We start from the raw sequence: 22,837 nt of genomic DNA, 5'->3' as shown, positions 1-22,837 counted from the left end.
ACCCCAATACTGTTCCACCATCTTGCCTTGCCTTGTACTCGATTAAAGCAATGCAGTTTATGGAGAGAGAGGCATTCTTGTCATTCGGTTTGCCATAAATCAAACAGCGAGATTGATGTAGATGCTCTGAGAAAAATAATCGCAATCATACCAATCAATAATCCAATGACAGTAGGTCAGAATTCGTATGACAATAGTTGTAAACATAGACACAAAACAGCAGAGAACAGACAGTAAATAAACGGTACACAAACAAAGTCATATTCATGAAAGAAAGATATATTGACCTCTGGCCAGAAGACCAAGAAGTGATGTCAGATGTTTCGAAAAAAGTAAGCGCATCCTGCCCGACATGTGGCACCCGCCATATATCAATCTATAAGTCAGATAGGTACTAGGCTATATGACAAGAGAGATGCTTTCAACTTTAGTACAATCAGTTTTTCACACCTCATCAGTAATATTCCACTCTCACCTGCTTATGGGATATTGTATTTATCTACCAGCTTGCGATACCTGCCGAAAAAGCGTTTGATTTAACAGCTTGTAAGAGAGATGGCCATGTCTCCCTACAAAGTAACCATAGGAACTGCATGCTCTAGCATATCAAATAAGCTGGGAAATGTAAATCCCATAAGCTGCTGAAAGTGGAATATTACTTATGAGGTGTGGAAAATTGATGATACTCTAAAGTTGAAATCATCTGAGACACAGACAAGCGAGATTGATAAAGATGCTCTGAGTAAGTGGTCTCGTGTTATGAGCTAACTCGATTTCACTGTAATGGATTACTTCTTGGTAGAATAACGATCTTTCTATGGACTTTGACAATAAATGTGTCGTAATTAGACCTTGCTCATTCGTTCAGTATCTCTCGCTTGTATGTGCCTTTATTTCCCGCCCCTCTTTAAAGGTAACTTGAATAACACTACACATCAAGAATGATATTTGTACGGTAAAATGACGACCCTAAAAACTTGTCCACCTGGCATTGTTTACATATAACTAACACGATTGTAACTAATTTATGGCTGATTGGATTTTCAGATTTTTCAAATCTCTCAAAAATGTTAGGTGCCCTACAGCTGAATGTTGCGGTATGTGATATAACCGAGGTTACGTTGGTATTGTCGGTTATGTGGTAGCGTGTCGGGGCCGGCAAGGCTAGTATTCCAATGATGAAGGGATGTAAAGACGACTGGAAACAGCGAGTACAATATAATCTAAGATGCTACTTTATTACACTAAGCTCTAAGCTACGTACATAGTGTGATGGTAAGCTGGAGACTGACTTGAGTACACGTGGGCTAAGAGAGATATACATGCCCTCATGAATAGTAATGACAGCTCATGAATAATAATCACATGACACTACGTCACATTCCTCCCTCCTTATTTTGATGGAGACAGGGAGTCTACATCACTAGTACAGCAAAATAATTCAGAAAATCAGCAAAAATCAAAATGAAATAATACAATGCTAATACTACTGAATCTAAAAGAAAGTACATGACAAAAAAAACTACTAAGTCGGGTACAGCAACCTGGGCAAACACCATTACTATAAGGGTTGAAAATTCAACATGCATTTTTGAAAACAGTGTATATCAGGTCACTACAGCCCTTTCACTACATCATTCATGCACCTTCACTCACTACCGTACATCCGAGCTCCACATTCGCGACAATGCGTCTGCATTTGTATTTTCGCTGCCCTTCTTGTACTCAATCTTAAATTGATGCTCTTGCAGTATTAAACTCCATCGCAACAACCTACGATATTTACTGCACATTTTGTCTAACCAAACCAACGGATTGTGATCTGTTTGAACTGTAAACTCTCTCCCGTACAAATAAGGATTCAAAGCTTCCACAGCCCAAACAATGGCTAAACACTCTCTTTCTATATTGGGTAATTTCTCTCCCTGGGGAGGAGTTTTCGGCTAATATACTGAACCGGATGTTTCTCTCCCTTGTCATCATACTGACACAAAACCGCACCAATACCATGGTCAGACGCGTCTGTCTGCACCAGAAAAGGCTTATTATAGTCTGGAACCGCCAGAACTGGTGATGATGCTAAAGTATCTTTCAGCTTCTGGAAACCATCCTCACAGTTCTGAGTCCATTGAACATTGGCTGGGCTATTTTTACATGTTAGCTCAGTCAATGGGGTTGCAATGTCAGAGAAATTTGGGATAAACTTCCTGTAGTATCCTGCTAATCCTAAAAATGATCTGACATCCCGCTTTGTCACTGGTGTTGGATAATTGACAACAGCATTAACCTTATCTGCCATAGGTTTTGTTTTTCCACTTCCAGCACCGTAACCAATGAAAGAAACCTCACTGCCACCAAGATAGCACTTTGTTGGTCTAGCAGTTAGTTTACAACTACGCAACCTCTCAAATATGCTACGCAGGTGTTTAACATGATCTTCCCATGAATGATCATGTGGACCCAAGTCATCCATATATGCTTTTTCTCTGGGCTGATTAAATGTCTTATCCATTAACCTCTGAAAAGTTGCTGGCGCATTTTTCATCCCAAATGGCATAACAGTAAACTCATACAGTCCAAAAGGAGTGATAAAGGCAGACTTCTCCCTAGCACGTTTGCTCAAGGGAATTTGCCAATATCCCTTTGTGAGATCGATCGTCGATATATAAGTCGATCCACCGATTTCCTCAATCAATTCATCTGGGCCAGGCATCGGATATGCGTCAGATACCGTGACCTTATTCAGTCCTCTATAGTCAACGCAGAATCAAATTCCGCCCTGTTTTTTCTTGACTAAAACGAGAGGCGAGGCACAGGGACTCTTTGATTCACTGATAATTCCAGCTTTCAGCATTTTCTGCAGTTCCTCTTTAACTGTCTGTTCAGCTGCCTGCGGTAGACGATATGGCTTCTGACGAATTGGCGTTTCGTCAGTAGTTATCACATCGTGTTCTACCTGATCAGTACAACCGGGCATGTCAGTTAAAACACCACTGTACTCTTGCAGTAAGCGTAACAGTTCCGCACGCTGATCCGCAGTTACCGAATCCGCAATTACTACATCTCTCCAAGTCTCTGTGCTCTGATCCTCCAGTGTGTAGTACATAGAGTTTTCTATGTCCTTGTTGCACACAGCATCAACAGTGTCAACAAAATACACCGGTTTATTTCTCTCTTTCCATGCTCTCAGCATGTTGATATGATAAACCCGCTTCGGTTTTCTACGGCCACCTCGCTCAATTTCGTAATCAACGTTTGAGACTTTCCTCACCACAGTGAATGGTCCTTGCCACTGAGCACTCAACTTATGCGTGGAGGAAGGTAAGAGTACAAGTACTTTATCACCGTTCTTAAAAGAACGTTTCCTTGCTCCCTTATCGTACCACTTTTTCTGTCGTGCTTGGCTTTTTCCATATTCTTTTCGACAATTTTTCTCATGTCGGCAAGCCTTTCTCACATCGTTATTACGTATTGCGCCAAGTTTTCCTCCTGTGAACTTTTCTCAGTCCACTGATCCTTGATCACAGCGAGTGGTCCTCTTATACTTCGACCATACATTAGCTCGAAAGGTGAGAAACCGGTACTCGCTTGCGGTACTTCTCTATACGCAAAAAGAAGGTACGGCAAATATCGGTCCCACTCCTTCGGGTCTTCCGCTACGAAACGTTGTAACATTGCCTTGAGCATTCCGTTAAAACGTTCAGTTAATCCATTGCATTGTGCGTGATATGGTGAAGTTCGAATTTTCGAGATCTTCAACTTCGCACACATATCAGTCATAAGGCGTGACATGAAGTTTGTACCCTGGTCTGTCAAAATTTCACCAGGTAGTCCCATCCGACTAAAAACTTCGATCAACGCTGTCGCAACAGTCTCGGCTTCCTGGTCTGGCATAGCCAAAGCCTCTGGATACCGAGTTGCATAATCCACGATGACTAAAATAAACTTATTTCCACGTCGAGTTCTTTTCAAGGGACCCACAATATCCATTGCAATTAACTCAAACGGTGTATTAATAATAGGCATTGAAACAAGAGGCGCTTTCTCAGACGCTCTCCGTCTTGCAGATTTTTGACATGGACTACAAGTCCTGCAGTATTCTGCAACATCCTTAAAAATACCGGGCCAATAATAGTATTGTAGCAGCCTTTGTTTAGTCTTTTCAATGCCAAGGTGTCCTGACAGAGGTATGTCATGTGACACTCTTAGCAATGCATTGCGACATTCCACCGGTACTACAATTTGTCTAACTTCACGCACCTTATGTGAAGAAATCCACTTACGATACAATAATTTCTCATGCCAGAAAAATCCAGTTTGATTTTCCGATGATTGATTTGCATCTGCATGCTCTCGCACCTTTGCAAGAGTAGGATCGGCTGATTGAAGTTCTCTTAACTTATCCCGATCTAATCTTAATATTTCAGCATATTCCTGCTGACATTTTAATCCAGTGGAAATATTCTTGGACACTTTAGAAGTGACGTCATCACTTTCCTCGTCATCACTGATGTCACTCAGATCTGATGAAGTTTCATCAAACGGCTCGTCAAGGGCTGATGCATCATGGGAGTATCATTACACTCACTCTCACTGTTTACATCATCCGCTTTCTGATTGTTTAAATTGTCCTCATCAAACAATCTAGAGATACACAGTAAATCATCGTGTTCGTCACGTGACCCATTTACCTCTTGGATTTCATTGACCTTGTCAATGTGTTTTGAAGCACTGTTACTTTCATCAGATGATTCTACTTCCTCATCGAAGTCATCATCACTTTCTTCTGCTTCACTGAGAGTCGGCAATTCCTCAACAGGTATTGCTCTCACACCAGACGCCATTTCATTTTGCTTAACTATAGCCTCACGCTCATCCTGCGCTTTCTTTTGACGTCTTGTGACCACTAAGGCACGGCGATCCTGCAAGGCAAGCGCGTCCTCACCTAGCAGAACATCCTTGGGTATACCTTTCCATACCCCCATACGTAAGTTCCAGTGAAAATTTCACTTTCAATGTGGGCTTTGACAACAGGCGCCTCGTGCACTGTTTCGTCTGCAAAACTAATATTGCAAGTCTCTCCAGGCAAATAGTTAGATTGTTGTACGACCTCTGGCTTTACCAAGGTTTGACAACAACCCGTGTCCCTCTGAATACTCACTGGTTTACCGTCTAAACTCCCAACGTAAGTATTTCTCCCAAGTAGATAATTATTACCAAATTCAGCCCAAATATCATAGCCTTTGTCATCCTGACTTTTGACATGGCCAACGACCTTTGTCTTTGCTGAACCTGCATTTTTATCAGACTTTTGTTCGGGACAATTTCTTGCCAAATGACCAGTTTTCCCACAAGTATAACATGCAGCTGAGGGCTTTGACTTCTCACCACTCTGAGATGAGTTATCAAACTTCTTTCCCTCACCCTTTTGCTGCTTATTTTTATTGTTAAAACTTTTGAAACCCCGCTTCCGCTCAGTCTGATCGCTAGCAGTGCCAGAATGTGCAGATTTATATGTTTCACCAAGTTTTACCAACTCCTTATAGTTTTCAGGATCTCTTTCCTTCAAATATGTTTGCATTTGCTTGGGCACGCCCTCAACTAATTGCTCCATTATAAATAGTTCACGTACCCGTTCATATTTTTCGTCACCACTTAAGGATGGAACCCCACTTGTTTCCATCCAGCGGTCAAAAGTATCGGCAACAATATCACCCCACATACAGAATGTCTCTTCATCTGTATGTTTGCAAGCTCTGAATTTAACTCTGTATGACTCTCTGGTGAGCTCATACTTCCTAAGTATAGCAACTTTGACCTTATCATAATCTAGGGCATCGTCTTCTCTCAACCTAGAATATGCCTCCTGGGCCTTACCTACAAGAGTCGGAGCTAATTTCTTTGGCCAAATCTTCTTAGGCCAACTGTACGTTCTAGCTAGCCTCTCGAATGTACGCAAATGTGTGTCAACATTGTCACCTTCCTTGAACTGAGGGAGTTTAGCAGTCCAATCATTGAACTCACGATCCGTATCTTGCGAATTTGTTTTCGCTTTTACCTCTAGTTCTTTCATTTTGAAATCGTGTTCGCGCTGTTCTCTTTCTGCCTTTAGTTGAATTTCACGAAATTGTTTTTCTTGCTCAAATTTCTGTTTTTCTGCATCTATACGCATGCGTTCTCTCTCTAAATGCTGCGTGTGATTTGCCTGCTCTTGTTTATACAGATTCAATTTGAGCTGAAGAATTTCTTTTTGATGCAAAAGGTTTTCAGCTAATTCTTTTCCACTTAAACCACTTGTTGCGCCATAATCATCAATAGGCTCTTTTTAATTTTCGGGCCTTGGCTTTCTGTCAAACTGGGAAAGCTTACTTCACCCTCCGTATCGGACATACTCATTTACTCACTAGCACACGGCTGTAGTAAGAGATATACACTTACCTGGTCACCCCTAGAATGCAATGGTATCAACCACACAGTGTGTTGACCCCACCAGTCAGTGTAAATTTCTTAATTGAATGCAACTGAATGATAGTATTTCCTACGGCTTCTTATCTTTGTTTTTCACTGCTAATGAAAAGATACCCAAGTACACAATCACAGAAATGCAAATTTTTTGTCGTACGATTTGCACAGGTACTTAGATAAGGGGCGTTCACCCCAGAAAAACAACCTATCTTTAGATCGTTAAGACTTTGTTTCAATAAGTGTTTATCTTAGTACTTACAGTCTTTTGCGTCAACAGGATGTATCTTCCCGCGTATACTGAAAGATTAACTAAACACTGAAACAAAAAGATTGTGAAAATTCTCTGCACACAGAAATTTTCAGAAATTTCAAAGTCATAAAAAAGCAAGTCCGGTTGCTTCATTGACAGTGTCCACGGCAAGGTTCAATTAAGTTCACTTCACACAAAAGTTCTTTTGTCTTCTTTAATTGTCCCCCGTCTTCTGTGAACTTGCTTCTGCTGCTTATGGTTGAGTTCTCCGCTAGGTTGACAGTGCTCACAACATCCAACTTCTCGTCTCTGGTCTATCAGCTACGTCCACACGGCGACGTCTGCACCAGTATTAAGTTGATCAGCAAATTCAGTTCCACTGGAATATCTCAGGTATCGGAGATTCTGCTATGCATTACCATGCTAATGCATACATAAAATGACGACAGTCTCCCCCTGCAGATAACTTTCCAAAGTTCCGGCAGATATTTAACTTGCTGCTTGTAGCAAAGTCAGGTTACAACAACCATAGAAGCGTTCGTTCCGAGTCTCTCAGCTTTTAGTAGCACACAGTTATTTGTCAAAGTTCCGAGTGTGCCTTACACACGGCTTATAGTGTCTTTAAAGTACTCACGGGTTAAGCTTTGTTACAACCAGGTTTCCTCCAAGTCCGTCTTGAGAATGTGAGTTAGAATCACAACCGCTGGCTCCAATGTGATATAACCGAGGTTACGTTGGTATTGTCGGTTATGTGGTAGCGTGTCAGGGCCGGCAAGGCTAGTATTCCAATGATGAAGGGATGTAAAGACGACTGGAAACAGCGAGTACAATATAATCTAAGATGCTACTTTATTACACTAAGCTCTAAGCTACGTACATAGTGTGATGGTAAGCTGGAGACTGCCTTGAGTACACGTGGGCTAAGAGAGATATACATGCCCTCATGAATAGTAATGACAGCTCATGAATAATAATCACATGACACTACGTCACATGGTATTACAAATTACTCATAAAAACAAATGTATAACTTAAAAAGAAATACAGATAAATATCAGCTTACATTTGCAGATCAAATATATAAAAAAATCACCATCCAATTATCCCAAATTAGTTCCAATCGTGTTAAATATAACCCTTGAATAGAACAAGTCATCGTTGATGACACAGTCCCCGCTTGTCAATGAGTACTCTAAATGTAAGTCATAAAAAGAGAGTAGAGTCATCTTCATTAATTAGGTCTGTGATAAAAATACTGCGATATATATGGCGCTCAATGGCCAAGAATGAGTTCCATGGTGGTAAAAACATAAAACCAATTTAGGCCACCATCCTAGTTACAAAAGATCATTAAATGAGTCAATTAGTAATTAATAGACAGGATGTTGCCAAACATTTTTGCATAAAATCCTAACACTGACAGAATAACACCGGTACCATATTTCATAAAGTTTGATGCAGTATTTACAACACTATGAGATCAACATCTTTTTCAAGTTTCATCAAATTTGACGCAGTATTTGCGGATATATCACTCCAATTAGGAAATCTCATTACTTAAGCAGGTACAAAATAATTAGCATGACACTGATAAATGTCTTTTTCACTGTTAAAGTAATGTGAGCTTAACATCTGTACCAAGTTTCATGAAATCTGATGCAGTAATAACGAAACTTAAGTAATTGACATGATACTGCTACATGACGTGAAACAAATTGGTGTGCATGGCTCTGTACATGAAAAATTCGTGACAAAATGGCGGCCATGCAGCCATATTTGATCGTACTGTTTACAAAATCAACAGGCATGTGTACTACTTAAGTCAATGTCCATGTACAAAATTTGAAAAAAAAAAATCGGTTGAGACTTGCCAGAGGTATGGCTCTCGCCCCCCAAAAAACACAACAAACTGGCCGCCATGTGGCCGTATTGGATCATATCGTGAAACAAATCGACTATACATATGTATATCATAAGTCGACGTCCTTGTACCAACTATGAAAAAATCAGTTGATACATGTCTGAGTTATGGCTCCGTACATGAAAAATCGTAACAAAATGGCCGCATGGAGGCCATATTGGATTATAATACAAAACAAATCAATGGGCATATGTATGACATACGTCTTTGTCCTTGTACCAACTTTGAATAAAATCAGTTGAGACGGGCCTTACTCACGGCTAAGGACAAGAAAAATTGTTACAAAATGGCTGCTATGCGGCCATATGAGATCATATCTTGAAACAATGTGACGTCCATATGTATGACATGAGCTAATGTCCTTATACTAACTTTGAATATAATTGGGTGAGATATGCTTGAGTTATGGCACGGTACATGGAAAATCGTAACAAAAACGGCCGCATGGCAGCCATATTACATCGTATCACAAAACAAATAAATGTGCATATGTATGACATAGCTATATGTCCTTTTACCAACTTTGAATACATGCCTAAGTAATGGCTAAGAAAATGAAAAATTGTAACAGAAAGGCCGTCATGCGGCCATATTGGATCATGTCGTGAATCTAATTGACGTGCATATGCACGACAAAGGTCAATGTCCATGTACCAATTTTTTTCCATCATCCAACGGGCACTACGAGCTACCCCATTTACAGGATGAGGTACCCATAACCCACTACCCAATGGAGCACAGAGGAGTAAAGTGCCTTGCCCAAGGGCACAACACCGAGCTACAGTCTCGAATTCACCGTCCTCTGACAGTGAATGCGCTACTCTGGATCTACCTTGACTTGAAGCGGGTCTCGAACTCACCATCCTCCGATAGTGAGTCAATTACCCTAACCACCGGTCCATGGGCCCCCTTTCAATAAAATTAGTTGAAACATGTCTGACTTTTGGCTCTGTACATGAAAAATCATAATAAAATGGTCGCTCGGCGGCCATATTGGATCGTATCACAAAAGGAATCGACGTGCATATGTATGACATATGAAGCAATCATTGTACCAAGTTCGAAAGAAATCTCTCCAGGCATCTCTCAGATATCTGCGTGCACGGACGGATGCACGGACGGACGCACGGACATGACCAAACCTATATGTCCCCCCCCCCGACGGTGTCCGTGGAGACTAATCAAGCAAGCGCAGCCACTTTTTGCCAGTTGACTTGTGTAATTCTACACTGATGTACAAAATGCGCACTAGAAATAGCACTCATGATTAAAGCTTTCCAACACTGCATTCATGTATATGCATATTTGTATTCCACTACATAATCATAAGGTAGATTACCAGTTATTGTATCCAAAAACCGACTATGTCTGATTGATATTGGTATTGAAATAGCAAAACTGACATTTTGTCAAATCTACGCGTACATAACACTTGCTTGTATCAGTGTAATCTGCCACACACCTTGCACAACAGTCTAGTAGAATATTGAGAAACTAATGTCAAATTTGGAAATGACAAGTACAATTATAACACAATCAAATTCTCAAATCTCCTCTTTTAATTATAATAAAGTATTGCATTCTGGCAAACATCTTAACATATGGTTTCTTATTAATAAGTTGTCACGGTAAATGCGCATTCAAAGTGGAAACCTTAACTTTTTTCTTAACACTTCCATTAACAAAGATAAAAGGACGATAAAATTTTTAAGATGAACACGATTGGAACTAATTTGGGATAATTAGATTTTTACATTTTTCAAATTTCTTAAAAATGTTAGGTGCGCTATAGCTCAATATTGTGATATTACAAATAACTCATAAACAAGTGTGTAACTTAAAAAGAAAGATGAGCTTTCATTTGCAGATCAAATAAGCATTACTTCACCATCCAATTATCCCAAATTAGTTCCCATCGTATTGATGGTGAATTTTTTCTCACGACTAGCCCTTCAAAATAAGCCCTCTTACGTTATACATTAATGGATAATCATAAAAAATATGAGAGTCTGAATATATATGTCTTTGTATGTCTCTCGTTAATGTCATCTACAAAGCACTATCTTTAAAGGAAAGATGCATGCGCACATCAAAATTTAAAATGTTATTTTATCTGATACACCAACCTGACAGGCTACAACCCAACGAAAAAAAATAAGTAAGATAAAAAAGCGTAAGTGTCAAGCAGAATAAAAGTAAGTTCACCCATAATATACTAAAATCCTGCTACAAATGACATCAACGTTAAATTGGAACACAAAATATCTCATCAATCATTACTAGATATTTTCATCAGCACACAGTTATGAATAGTGAATTTTCAATGAATTTAGACTAAAATCAACATATTTGAAAACTTGTTTAGCCACCAAGTACATTATATAATAAACAAATAAACGAAAACGGTTAAAAACTGGGAGTATTTATGGAATTTGCGAAGCCAGCGCGGCAACTATATGCACTACTTTCAGGTGATTTCACAAATAACACATTTTAAACTAGTAAACTAGTTCTCTTTTGCAATATCGATGCAGTCATGGCAATAACTGCACTCTAATCTAACCTACCGGTGACAAGGGCTAGTGGACTGCGATTAAAAGCAGAGTATATTATTTACAAAATATTGATATTTAGCTGTTTAACACTGACAATAGACAATACTTTCCGTTTAGCTTGATGGTCTAATGTTTAAGGTAATTAGCTTGAGCCAGTTTACAACATAATCTATGTGGCAATTACAGCCGCAATGATAAGATCCTCATACACAGAAACAGCTCTTCATAAATATTGAATTAAGAACAAGATGACGTTTAGCTAAATCAATACATTTGAATCCGGTTTTCTAGTTACCTTTTGAAATAGAAAACGCCACATTATGATTCAATGTACTGGTAGATCAACCAAGCAACTAACAAAAATTATGACACTCAAACCAACAAATATTTTCGGTTTCAATGTGAATTTGGTGTATGTTATCTCCTTTAGCAAACTGATGAATTTTAATTTTATTCACGGGTATATCTGTTAACAATGGATGCTTATCGAATTTCGCACGGTAGGAGAGACAGCTGTCCCTCTATATAATTTCAATTAATAGTGAAATACGTTCGACTTGTTTTTGGGCTTTCAAGCGCAATACAAGACTAGGGATTGTAGGGCTTAAGCAAATCTTGAATACAGATTTGGACTTGGCCGTTGAGAGCTCTGCCTGTTACTAGCATGATTTTTTACAAATATTTTGTTTTTATAGAACAAGTAGCCAGTGAAGTTGTTGTGGAGGGGCTTGATGTATTTTGTCTGATTTTGTGGACCGGGAAAACAATTCTAGCTACCGTTTATAAGGACACCGTCTAATATATTTTTTACGGCCGGGAAACTCGTACAACAATTTGTAAGGTAGGCTAGTTTGGACTCCACTACTTGTAATATATTCTTTTCCTTATTCCTGGTTTATCAAAATTGGCGTTCATGAAGTCTCCTCACAGGTTCCCCCACTTAGGTATTTCCTGATATCCAAATTAACGTAGTATGCCGACAAAACGTCATCATAATTTGAGATATATCAAATGTCAGAGACTCATAATGTTTTTACCGATTTTAATGGGGTCAACAATGTTTTGATCAAATAAAGAAGACCTCCATTTTAACGTTATTGAGTTGTAATTTGTCTACTTTCGTCGATCTTTTGACATGTGCAATACACGTTCGATTGAACTTCTACAGATCAAGCATTTCAGTAAGAAAAAGACATGCAGAGCTGATTGCCGTTTGTATATTAATAACGATGAATACAATGTTGACGTGAAAGTTAACCTGGTAGAGAGATGTCAATTATGAGAAGAATGACAGAACACTGATCTTAGTGGTAACCCAAAATGAAATGAACAGGTTTGCTGTTAAGACCGCCAATGGTCATGGATTCCAATCATTGTAGTGCAGCGTCTGTTCTCTTGTTTCATAGCAGGTTGTGGTCAATTGTGTCAAAAACTTCTGATAAATCAAGATGATAATGTATAGCGTAGTCTTCAGAGATAGGCAGATATTATTACAGGCTACATATATGTAGTGCTGTCTGAGTTTTACCAAATATCCTGTAATCACATTGTAGTGATACCAATAGCGTGTATCAGCATCGATAAAGTCCAGGCTTGTTCGGATATCGATGATGTTTCTTCAAAAAGTACCGACAAAAATGATCAGCAATTTCATGAGCTGTTATGTCTGGGAACCAATCCTGAGCAGGCTTGGACTTTTGAAATAGTGTAGAAGTGATGCGAAAGAGCACTCTAATTGTACGCGAGTAATTGTTAACGAGATGATTTGACGAATAAACCTGTTAAAATCATGACTCTAGTCATTAAAGATTTCATTATGAAATTTAATTTCTGTGTTCGCCTTAAACGATTAACTGTTTTCGTTTCTTCTTTGCTTGATTTAATGATGATCTGTTACACTAGGTGTATATCTTGCGTTTGGCGATGATGATTAAAATTTAAACCCATAATCATTATTTCAAATGTCATCTTTTATTCTTCCCTCTTCACTGAAGGCACTTCATGGATCAAGTAAGCCTCTGACCGTTACTTAAAACAGTTGGAGTTTAATCGCCTCAGAGCCGTTGTATAATCATTTGCCTTATTTATGATATTTTACTTTCTGAAACATTTCCTCTATGAGATCCACCATGTCGCTTCTTTGCATCTTGTGCAATATCGCCAATAGGTTATGGAAGTTACTTTCATGGAAATCTCCCTCTGTTGCTTTTTGTTTCTCTCCAGCTATTCGAGCGGTTTTCCCGCCATATTGTGACGGAGAAGCTGGTGGTGTACCTGTGTGACAGACTTCGCTCTTGCGTGTTTCCTCTAGCGTAAAATCATTGTCACCATGTTTGTGACTTTTAGTCATTGCACACCTACGGGACCACTCCTCCAATAAGTAGTCGGTGATCGGTCTCTCTGTGCGATCTGCTTCATATGCTTTGACATCTTGGTATCCAATTCCAATGAGTTCTGCCATGTCGGGATAGTATGATGCCCTTTCAACATCCATTCTCCTTGTAAAATCACGTCGTGTTTCTTGTAGCATCCATTTTACATCGCAGTGTTTCCCGCTCTGTTTCAGCATGGTAGTATCATAACCTTGGCAAAGAAGATCAGTGGTATCTTCTACTATATCGAATATTGAAGAATGAGCACGTTGACCCTTTTCTTCAGCAGCTATCAGATCCTGCTGTGCGTAGTATATTAACTTTTCAACATCAGTGACCGTTGCAAGAGACTGTGCACTCATGATACGCTTGTCTAGTTATTGCCAGGGCACATTTGTTTGAAAATATCACGAATATCTTCTGTCACCATTTCCAGGATCTCATGACACTTTCCAATTAACTGCTTCTTTTCTGCCCGAACGCAAATGTTGACAGCTCTTCTGTGATCTGTCATAAATACAAGGCATTCGACACCATGACAAATTTTTATTCCATTTTTCCATAACCTCTTCGGAGGGTGATCAAGCTGAAGAAACTGCTTGTACAGGCGGACTTGTAATCTTGGGAAAAACCCTGCAGTAAAGCTATCTGTATCGTCATGGCATTCAAACCGCCGGCCGAACTATATATCCACCGTGTTGCAACATCCCATTGGTCACCTGGCATCTCCTCTGTTAAAAGTCCAGACAATAAGAAACTTAAACTCCTCACCGAACGTCTTTCGGTTCAGACTGGCTTTGCAGAGAAGTTCGCAATACTCCAGAAGATCGATCAGTAGCTCTATATTAGCATGCTTTCCAAGAACTTTTTGAATATCGCTCAATGGATAGAACGTCTTCTTCTCAAACTTATCTACATATTGTGAAAACACGTTGGTGGCCAGCATCGGTCCGAATACCCTGTCGCAAAGCCACTTTGGTTCCAACACAATAACATCTTCTTTCTGAGCGGTTGTTTGCTTGACATAGAGCACCTATAAATACAATTTCGAGTTTGCAACATTAAAATTTTAAAATTGTCGTTTTTTTTATCACGATCAATTAACTTGGTGCATAAAACAATACGATGAATAGTGAAGGGTAAAGGGTGAATTCATTTCGGTGTAAAGTTTGATACATCATTATTGTATTGTTTGGCGGTGAGTTATAGCGTATCTCTGAGATACGACAGACAGAACAGCATTTAGCTTTTGATGTTAAATTGTAGTCATATGCATTACATTTCAAACGATAAATGCTTTTCCTTGTTCATTGACAAGAGATAAGTCCTGAATGTTCGTCGAAATAATCTGACGAGAAGACAAAATAAGTAAAAAAAATCTTGAACTACGGTTATGTTATTTCGTTATAATTACATACAATTGTTTACATACAATTGTAATACTTCGCCCAATTAGGGACTTCGGAACAATGACATTTAAAGTGCATGCTGGGAAACCTTACCTCACCCATATCATTCAGGAAGTTGGTTGCCTTTTTCAGAAAGTCCTCGTCAACGATCGGGTCTATCTTTCTACACTGAGTGAAATAAGACTTCCAATAGAGTACAGGGTACAATGTGTCACACCATTTGTGTTTGTGATGATGATCTCAGCGCATAGGTTTGGAACCTTTCCTGTCAACTAATAATAGCAATGGGAATGATACAATGAGATAAAGTAATCAGTGGCATGTATAATTGTCATTTAGCAGATGAATGAAAGTAAAGCAAGCGTAATGTAAACACAAGTAGAATATACAAATTCTTTTCAATCGTATATAGAATTATGTTATTTTCTTAATCATATTAATACCATGATAAATGCAATATTTATGACTTTCTAACCTTGACTTGTTGTAAGTTGAGCCTGAGTCTTCCCATTTCACTACATCTTGATTTATGACAGTTCAACAGAAAAGTTTCATCAGATATATCCAAATATTCTCTGAAGATCTTCTGTACCTCTTCAACAATTTGCCTCGTCAAATGACCGCTGTGATGTTAACAAACGAAGATATAGTGAATGTATATGTTTCCTCCTAGGTTTTTTATAAGAAAAAGTCGACTAAGTTCAGCAATCGTAATTTTTTTTTCAAATTTCAATACCGATAATTTACAGATAGTTCTAAACGTTGCCTTCTTAAAAGCTAAGAAATTTCAAGTAACAACGACTTAATTTCGTTGTAGAGTGACCCTTTTAATACGAGTTGAGAGAGTGAAAGACAGGGAAAAGGGAACTGACGTGAAGACAGATATAGAAGAGATATGAGTTCATTATTTTGTTGGCGATTGAACCGAAAGTGTAAAGTCAATGCTCTTTATCAGAGTGTATATAAACATAATGCTGTAAACGACGAACAAGCTCATGATCAGTTGAGATTTTTAACGATTCTATACTTGTATGACAGTGAAATAATTTTAAATGTTATTCGATTGTTACGCTTTTTTGTTGTTTAAGAAGCATAAGAATTGTTTATTTTCAATCCATCTTGCATTACTTCACATTATCTAACCATACAATTAAGTCAAGCGCAATGTATAATAAAAACTAGAAAGGCACATTTGATGAATTCAGCCAATCCGGCTATTAGATTAAATGCAGGTCTGTATGCTGGCATGTCCGTTAGGTCTCTGGTTTAATAGCGTTGGTCGCAAATGACATCTTTGTTTTTCATTAATATGCAAACATAAATATTTTCCTACATTGTCGCTAGAACGATGATAATAAAATCTTCCAGCGTTATAATGGATACTGGATGTCACTCTAATTCACATGAATTTTGGCTTAGACACAAACTGCAACAACTACCAACATTGAAGAACGAAATTGGTCCGAGCTGAACTGATGAAATTTAAAAGCCCGAATATCTCTCAACTTCACTGCCTAAATACGGTTGCAGTGTTCAGCATGTGGGTGTGGGCATGTGTCCGATGTTGCGCTAGTGCAGGAATCTTTAGTAACGAACCTTAAATCGCGATCAACGCTATTAGAAATAAAGCTGATATAGGCATTCCTAGTGACAGTCAACGCAATTTGAATAAATGTATGAGTTTAAATTATGTTTGATTAATATTAATACGATGCACACACTATACTAATCACCATTTCCATTGATTTACAAATATTATAGTAAGTTGTGAGAATAACTGCATAATAAGTGTATGATACAATATAATAAAAATATGAACAATATCAATGTTTGAAGGAAATGTGAACATTCCATTACATAGTATTGGTCGCTGAAATAATATGAGGTTATACGAAAATACCGCAAGTATGCACGAGGACATTGGCGCAGCGTATCGCCCGACGCGAAACGGAGGGCGATGCGCGGCGCCAATGTCCCAGTGCATCCTTTGCGGTATTTTCGTAATAACCTTATTATTATACATCTTACATTCCTGATCGGGGCATCAAAATGTCCGAGTAGTGACCGTTTTTCGTGCAATGTCAACAATTTTTCTTCCGATTTTATCCGCGCCAGTGTGGAACGCTACCTCGGACGCGCTTCTGCAAGTTTTGGAGTGTGTGCACTACACACATACGTATACGTACGTACAGAGCGCGCGCGAGACTTGTTCTGGCACTCGTCCAAGGGGTCCCTTAGAACCGTTCTACAGTGAACGCGCAGATACAGCCGCAGGGAATGGGGCGCCTTGAAACCGTACGTGTTACGGAACGGGCGCGCGTTCCGTACGGCCTTTTTTAGCGCACGCTAAATTCTATTGTTCTCGATGGTAGATGTATAATAATAGCACATATCTCAATTTACTTTGCTGCAATCAAAATGGAGTTTTTCTAATTTTTTACAATTAAGCGTACCAGAGTATTTTCAAATATACCCTGCCTATATTTAAAATTTAATAAGCCAACGTAGGTGAAAAAATCAGGGACATTTCAAAAGTACCCGTCATCAAAAGTCATCAAATAACAGAGGTTTCTGCTTTTTTATTATTTCTAAAAAAGACAAATATAAACAATACGACATTTTTCTGAAATCAATCGACTTGAAAATAGTAATACGGTTGACAGCTTTTCTGTAGTTTACGAGGGTTTCCCCGAACACAGCGGCAGTATCTCTACTAGCCGGTAGGCGAGGAGGGATAGACCTATGTTTGGGGAAACACGAGTCTTCGATGACGTCACAAGAAATACTGTGAGATTATATATTCAGAAGTTATTAAACGAGTAAACGAGTGTATTTGGTTGCGGATATTAGACTTCTGGCGTGAAAATAACCATATTTGCGGGAAATAATCACCAAACGAAGCGATATGATGAAAATCACCGAAAGAAGCGAGTTGATTATTTCCCGACAAATATGCTTATTTTAACCCCAGGGGTCTTATACACAACAAATACCTGAACGCACAATTTATAGCCACAATATATATCATAATTATCACATGCATATACCCACTTATTCCTTATTCTATTCGAATAAAATTCATTTCCCTTGAGATGAAATTTAAACTTCAACTGATCTGGTCACATACGAACACTCTCTACTTTCGATACGGCAGAGAAGTCTTTGTATGTCTGATTTTCGAGCAAAACTTGAACGGATATAAACGTCATCATCAAAGGACGACGTTGTAGAACGATGGCACAGGACAATGGTATAATATCTTCGCACGCATTATTTTATTTGAAAGTAAGGTGATAATGTCTACGTCTTGTCTTGCTGTTTATAGCGGTGCTTATACATTGCGTATACTGAACGAAGAACTCACTTTGCAACGAAGTCGTCAGTTTTCCTGCTATCTAAAAATCGTGTTAATTCTTGAATTCACTAAAATATATGATTAAAACACCATTGAATTGTACATAACATAGTTCTAGTTGATTATATTGTAACAACAATGCAGCTATGAAAGTTAAATGACTTGAATCTGGTGAGGACTTGAGGAGGAGCGATATCGTATGAAGATTTACGTTCGCATATTGTACTCTCAGCATACCATAATCTAAGCTCCGTTTTGTGACTACACACATATAAACTTTAAATATGTATGCCAAACTCTCAATTCTGTCAATATCATAGCACTAATATTTCGAACAAAAGATATTACCATCGTGATCGAAATCTACAGAGAATCTGGTTTCAGCGGGGTGACGGTTGTGAACTGGCGTCATATTTAGTGCAACAGCCAAGGTTAAGGTCATAGAAAGGCCATAGCTTCATTGTAATGAAAATTGTGATTCGTTCGAGCTTACAAGGTGGCATTATCAATGGATTAGTATTTGGGTTAATTGTATGCTTTATCACAAGTTTCATGAACGGGATAAATGTTCAACTTGATGAAGCAATAAATTTCAAAATTTACCAGATCATAAATACAAGATTGTTTTTCAATTGGAAGCAAGTTTTAGTGCAATAGCATCCGTCACGAATGATAACTTTATATTTCAAGCGGTTTGTTTGTAATGTTTTTAACAGGAGACAATATCATATTTACCTTCGCACATGTACTCTTTATTCAGTTCATCAGCTCGACTGGCAATCAATATAACGCGTGGCTTTCTCATTCCTTTCGACGTTTGATCGAATGAATATTGATCAAAGTTGATCGATCCTTTTATGAAACGCAGCCAGGTCATGTTCTAGAAATAGAAAATAAATAAGAGACACTTAGAATAAATATCGGCTGAAAATGAGAACGATATGTACAGAATATTATGGACAAATCACAAAAAATGAGGACACTGATAAGACCATTAGGGAATGGCTGCATTAACTTGCATGGTACCTGAAACCCGAGTCCTTGCTGAACAACTCGGGTGACAAACAGAAGTCTTTTAATCCCCAAGGTGTGAATGTTCCATTGTTATGTTTTATCTAATCCAGCTGGTGCTATTGTAGTGCCATTGTAGGAAAGGCAGGTCTGTGAAATTGATCCTCTAGGGAAGTAGGGTATTGCTAAGTTAATGCAGCCTTCCCGTAATGCGATTTTTTATCACAAAGTATCAATTTTCAGTATTGTATTACGATAAAGTTGGATAATCCCGAAAAGAAAGATGTAGCTTTGATCAGATTGATTCGGTATCTTTTCGCCCATCCCATACAGAACAGTTAATTGTACGCGCAGAACTCGAGGTGCCTATTTATTTTCATTTATGCCATTTCTTATGAATAAAATATGTAAAGAGCCTGGGATTTCATTGAAGATATATATTCTAGCGAAAAAAATATAATCCATATTAATCTAACTATTACTTTCTGTCTGAATATTTTGTCAGAGACAGGAATCGAACTTGTTTACTGAGAAAATTTCCGTTGACCTCACCTAATCTGAGGTTGCTTTTGTCATCTTTTTCGTACATATTTTATATATTTCCGGTGAAAGAAATTCACTTTACTACGCAACATGTCCGTGTTTATGTGAAGTCTTTATGCAGGAGGTGGCTATGCGCAACAGGAAAACAGACAGACAAGGCGAAAGCCTTATCTTATAGCGTGTGCGTAATTTGACTCAACATCTCGAATTCTTTTTTTCTACAAAAAGCTAATGAAAGACTGGGACTTGGATATTGTCAAATTGACAGCTCTGCAAAGATTGTTGGAATTGAACATCTTGATATACTCTGTGGTCAAGATAATATGTGGACGTATATTTGTCATTGCATCATTTTCACTTTTGTGCTGGAGTCATCATGCACCACCGCAGAGCATTGACATACGCATATTGACTGACGTTTCTCTTTGGATATAATGATGCTCATAATTACACACAAATATTAAGTTAGTCTAATTGCCACCCGCTTTTCAAGCATTGAATAAATCGACTCTTCTTTTATCCATTCTACAAATAACTTGTATGCGATGCTATATTGCAATCGTGACTTGTCAGTGCTTCGTTTATAGCCGTCCATAGAGAATTGTGTTTACAAAAATCAAAGTGAATTGTAATTCAAAACACCACACAATTTCCTCACCAGCATTATTTTGCCAGTTCTTTAAATTTATAAAATGAAATACGGAACAAAAAATGTGCAAATTACTCACCTTTTTTACTGCTACTTCGAATGATACAGGTTTACCGTCAAATTCGGTGACTTTGTAAACAATCAAAAATACTGCATTGTGTGCCCCAAGAAACATATTGTGAGTGACGTAATACTCTGGTTGGCCGGCAAAATCCCACATGCTTACTTCTCCGACATCTTTTATGGTGGCGTTTTGAACATCTATACCAGGTGTACGAGTGTACTCTTGTTGTCCGGGTGCGGCGCTATTTCCTTTCCTCTCTTGGTCAAGTAGGCTTCTACGAAAGTCTGAAACAATAAGCGCGTTAATGTTATCTAAAGTAATGAATCTAAATTGAAATTCTGTCTAGGAAAGTGTAGATAAAAATGATCACAAAGAGAAAACAGGTTGTCCTCTTTCGACAGAAACATTGGATTTATACTTTTGTAGCATTTGTTAACCCTCGTCAAGTCAATAACTTACTTCGTTGCGAATGGGTCGATTTCTAACGTGCTGATCAATAGAAAGAAATCGCAACTGGTATAACACGCATGACAAAAGAGGTGCAATGACTTAAAACAATGCATGCAAATCAGTGGTTGTTATTATAGTCACATATTAGACAGGACATCCACTCGACATAGTTTTAGCCTTCGTTTTAAGTTTTTTGCCTTTCTATTTCTTTTCCATTGCGAAGAATGGAAGTACTTTCAATAACGTATAGTTGACTGTGTCAGGGCTGTGTTCGCCCATTCAGTCCCTGAGGTCGCTGTGGCAGTTATATGTTCATTACTTACGACGAAAATAATCTGGAAAATGAAAACTCAACTCGTCAAAATACGGACACATCACTCGAATACGACGCGGTATCGCCCAAACTTCGTGTAATAACCCCTAAATATAAATCGTATAAAATTTCATGGGCAGTACGCTTAAACCTATCAATCATTTGGCTTTTGCCGCTGAAAGCGATCCCTACAGTAGCTGGGTAGCTGAAAAGTGACTGGAAACTTGCTCAAGGCGTATAAATATCATACAAACTCAATCACGGATTCATTCATGAACTTCGGTTTTTTAAATATTCATTCGTCTTGGAAAATACTCTCGACGAAACGTATCACCACATTGGAAGACTTGATAATACACAGTTAGTGAGGCTACCCAAAATTCTTCTTGATTTGTTCAGTCAGACATTTTTTGCTAAAGGCTTCTTCAATTTTATCAGTTTCTTAACAATTTTTAACTTACAATTTAAGTTCCGGATTATTTGTTAAAAATATGTTCCAAGATTGATTATGTTTAAAATTCAAGAGTAAATTGAATGTCGATGTTTGAAGGTGCTAAAAATGGTACACTTGTCAAGATAAAGTTATCAGCAACTAAGATGGTCTCATCATGCCACCTATCAGAAATTCAAATTTCCTTTGTTACGAACATTAAATTAAGTCAATAGCCTTTCTTTTGCCAACACAGATGCAAATTATTCCCTTAATTTCCTTGAAAATGTTGTGTATGGCTGTCAAAAATTTGTGTCAACAAAATTACAAAATTGCAATCTCCTCAGCGGAAAAGGCGTTGATCTTCTCATTTTTCCCGGTTAGAAATCAGAAAATTATGATTATCTGAACTACGTAGCCAGAATTTTGAAATATGGACTGTGTTGTTCTGTGCACAGAAGAAATTTGCTTCAGTTTAGTGAGTGATCTCCGTGTGTACAGATCGTGGATAATTGTGGGTAGCCTCACTTACTGTGTAATAGTCAAAGCGTTAATGCTTTACTTTTTAAGTGAATAAAATTATCCAATCTTAGAAGGGAGTAATCTGAAACTGTGTCAAAATGAAATGTTAAGTAATAAATATTAACATATATATGAGCCACAGGTCGTTATACGGACACGCACTATTGTTACCTTCTACATTCACTTGTGCTTAAACCGACGAGTCAGTCGTAGTGATTTTAAAGGGGAATGAATTATACCCTGTAAATCTGCAAACCTTAGAAAATGATCGAAATGTCCAAATATGACCGTATACAATTAACTTTTATTTGAGCTCATCAAACTGTAGTAAACGTAAACACTGGAAGTTAGCTAAATTCTCGCATGCACTGGGTAGCTGGTCTCTTAATACTTATCATATGCCGTATTGTTTTGTGTGCAATGTTTACATCCAACGTTTCAGTAAATAATACCAGATAGTGATATCAAGTATTACAGAAAAGTCTAGTATTTCACAAATTATATTAAATGTTGCCGTTGTTTGTTTGC

General features: G+C 38.2%; 1 protein-coding gene and 1 long non-coding RNA gene across 2 annotated transcripts in view; both read right to left on the bottom strand.

Moving 5' to 3' along the window:
- The window catches only part of LOC139124992 (death-associated protein kinase 1-like), a 353,067-nt gene that overhangs the window by 90,358 nt on the left and 239,872 nt on the right, over positions 1–22,837 (bottom strand). The gene's annotated exons all lie outside the window — the stretch shown is intronic.
- Positions 14,355–15,990, bottom strand: LOC139124980 (uncharacterized). The gene is made up of 3 exons (XR_011550109.1): positions 15,448–15,990; positions 15,066–15,244; positions 14,355–14,596 (listed from the first exon to the last, which is right to left on the bottom strand). It is a non-coding gene; the product is annotated as an uncharacterized lncRNA (long non-coding RNA).

The sequence above is a fragment of the Ptychodera flava genome (genome assembly GCF_041260155.1).
Source record: "Ptychodera flava strain L36383 chromosome 23 unlocalized genomic scaffold, AS_Pfla_20210202 Scaffold_24__1_contigs__length_23054250_pilon, whole genome shotgun sequence".
NCBI lineage: Eukaryota > Metazoa > Hemichordata > Enteropneusta > Ptychoderidae > Ptychodera > Ptychodera flava.
Note: the sequence above shows the minus strand (reverse complement) of the source record. Positions and strands in the feature narration are given on the sequence as shown.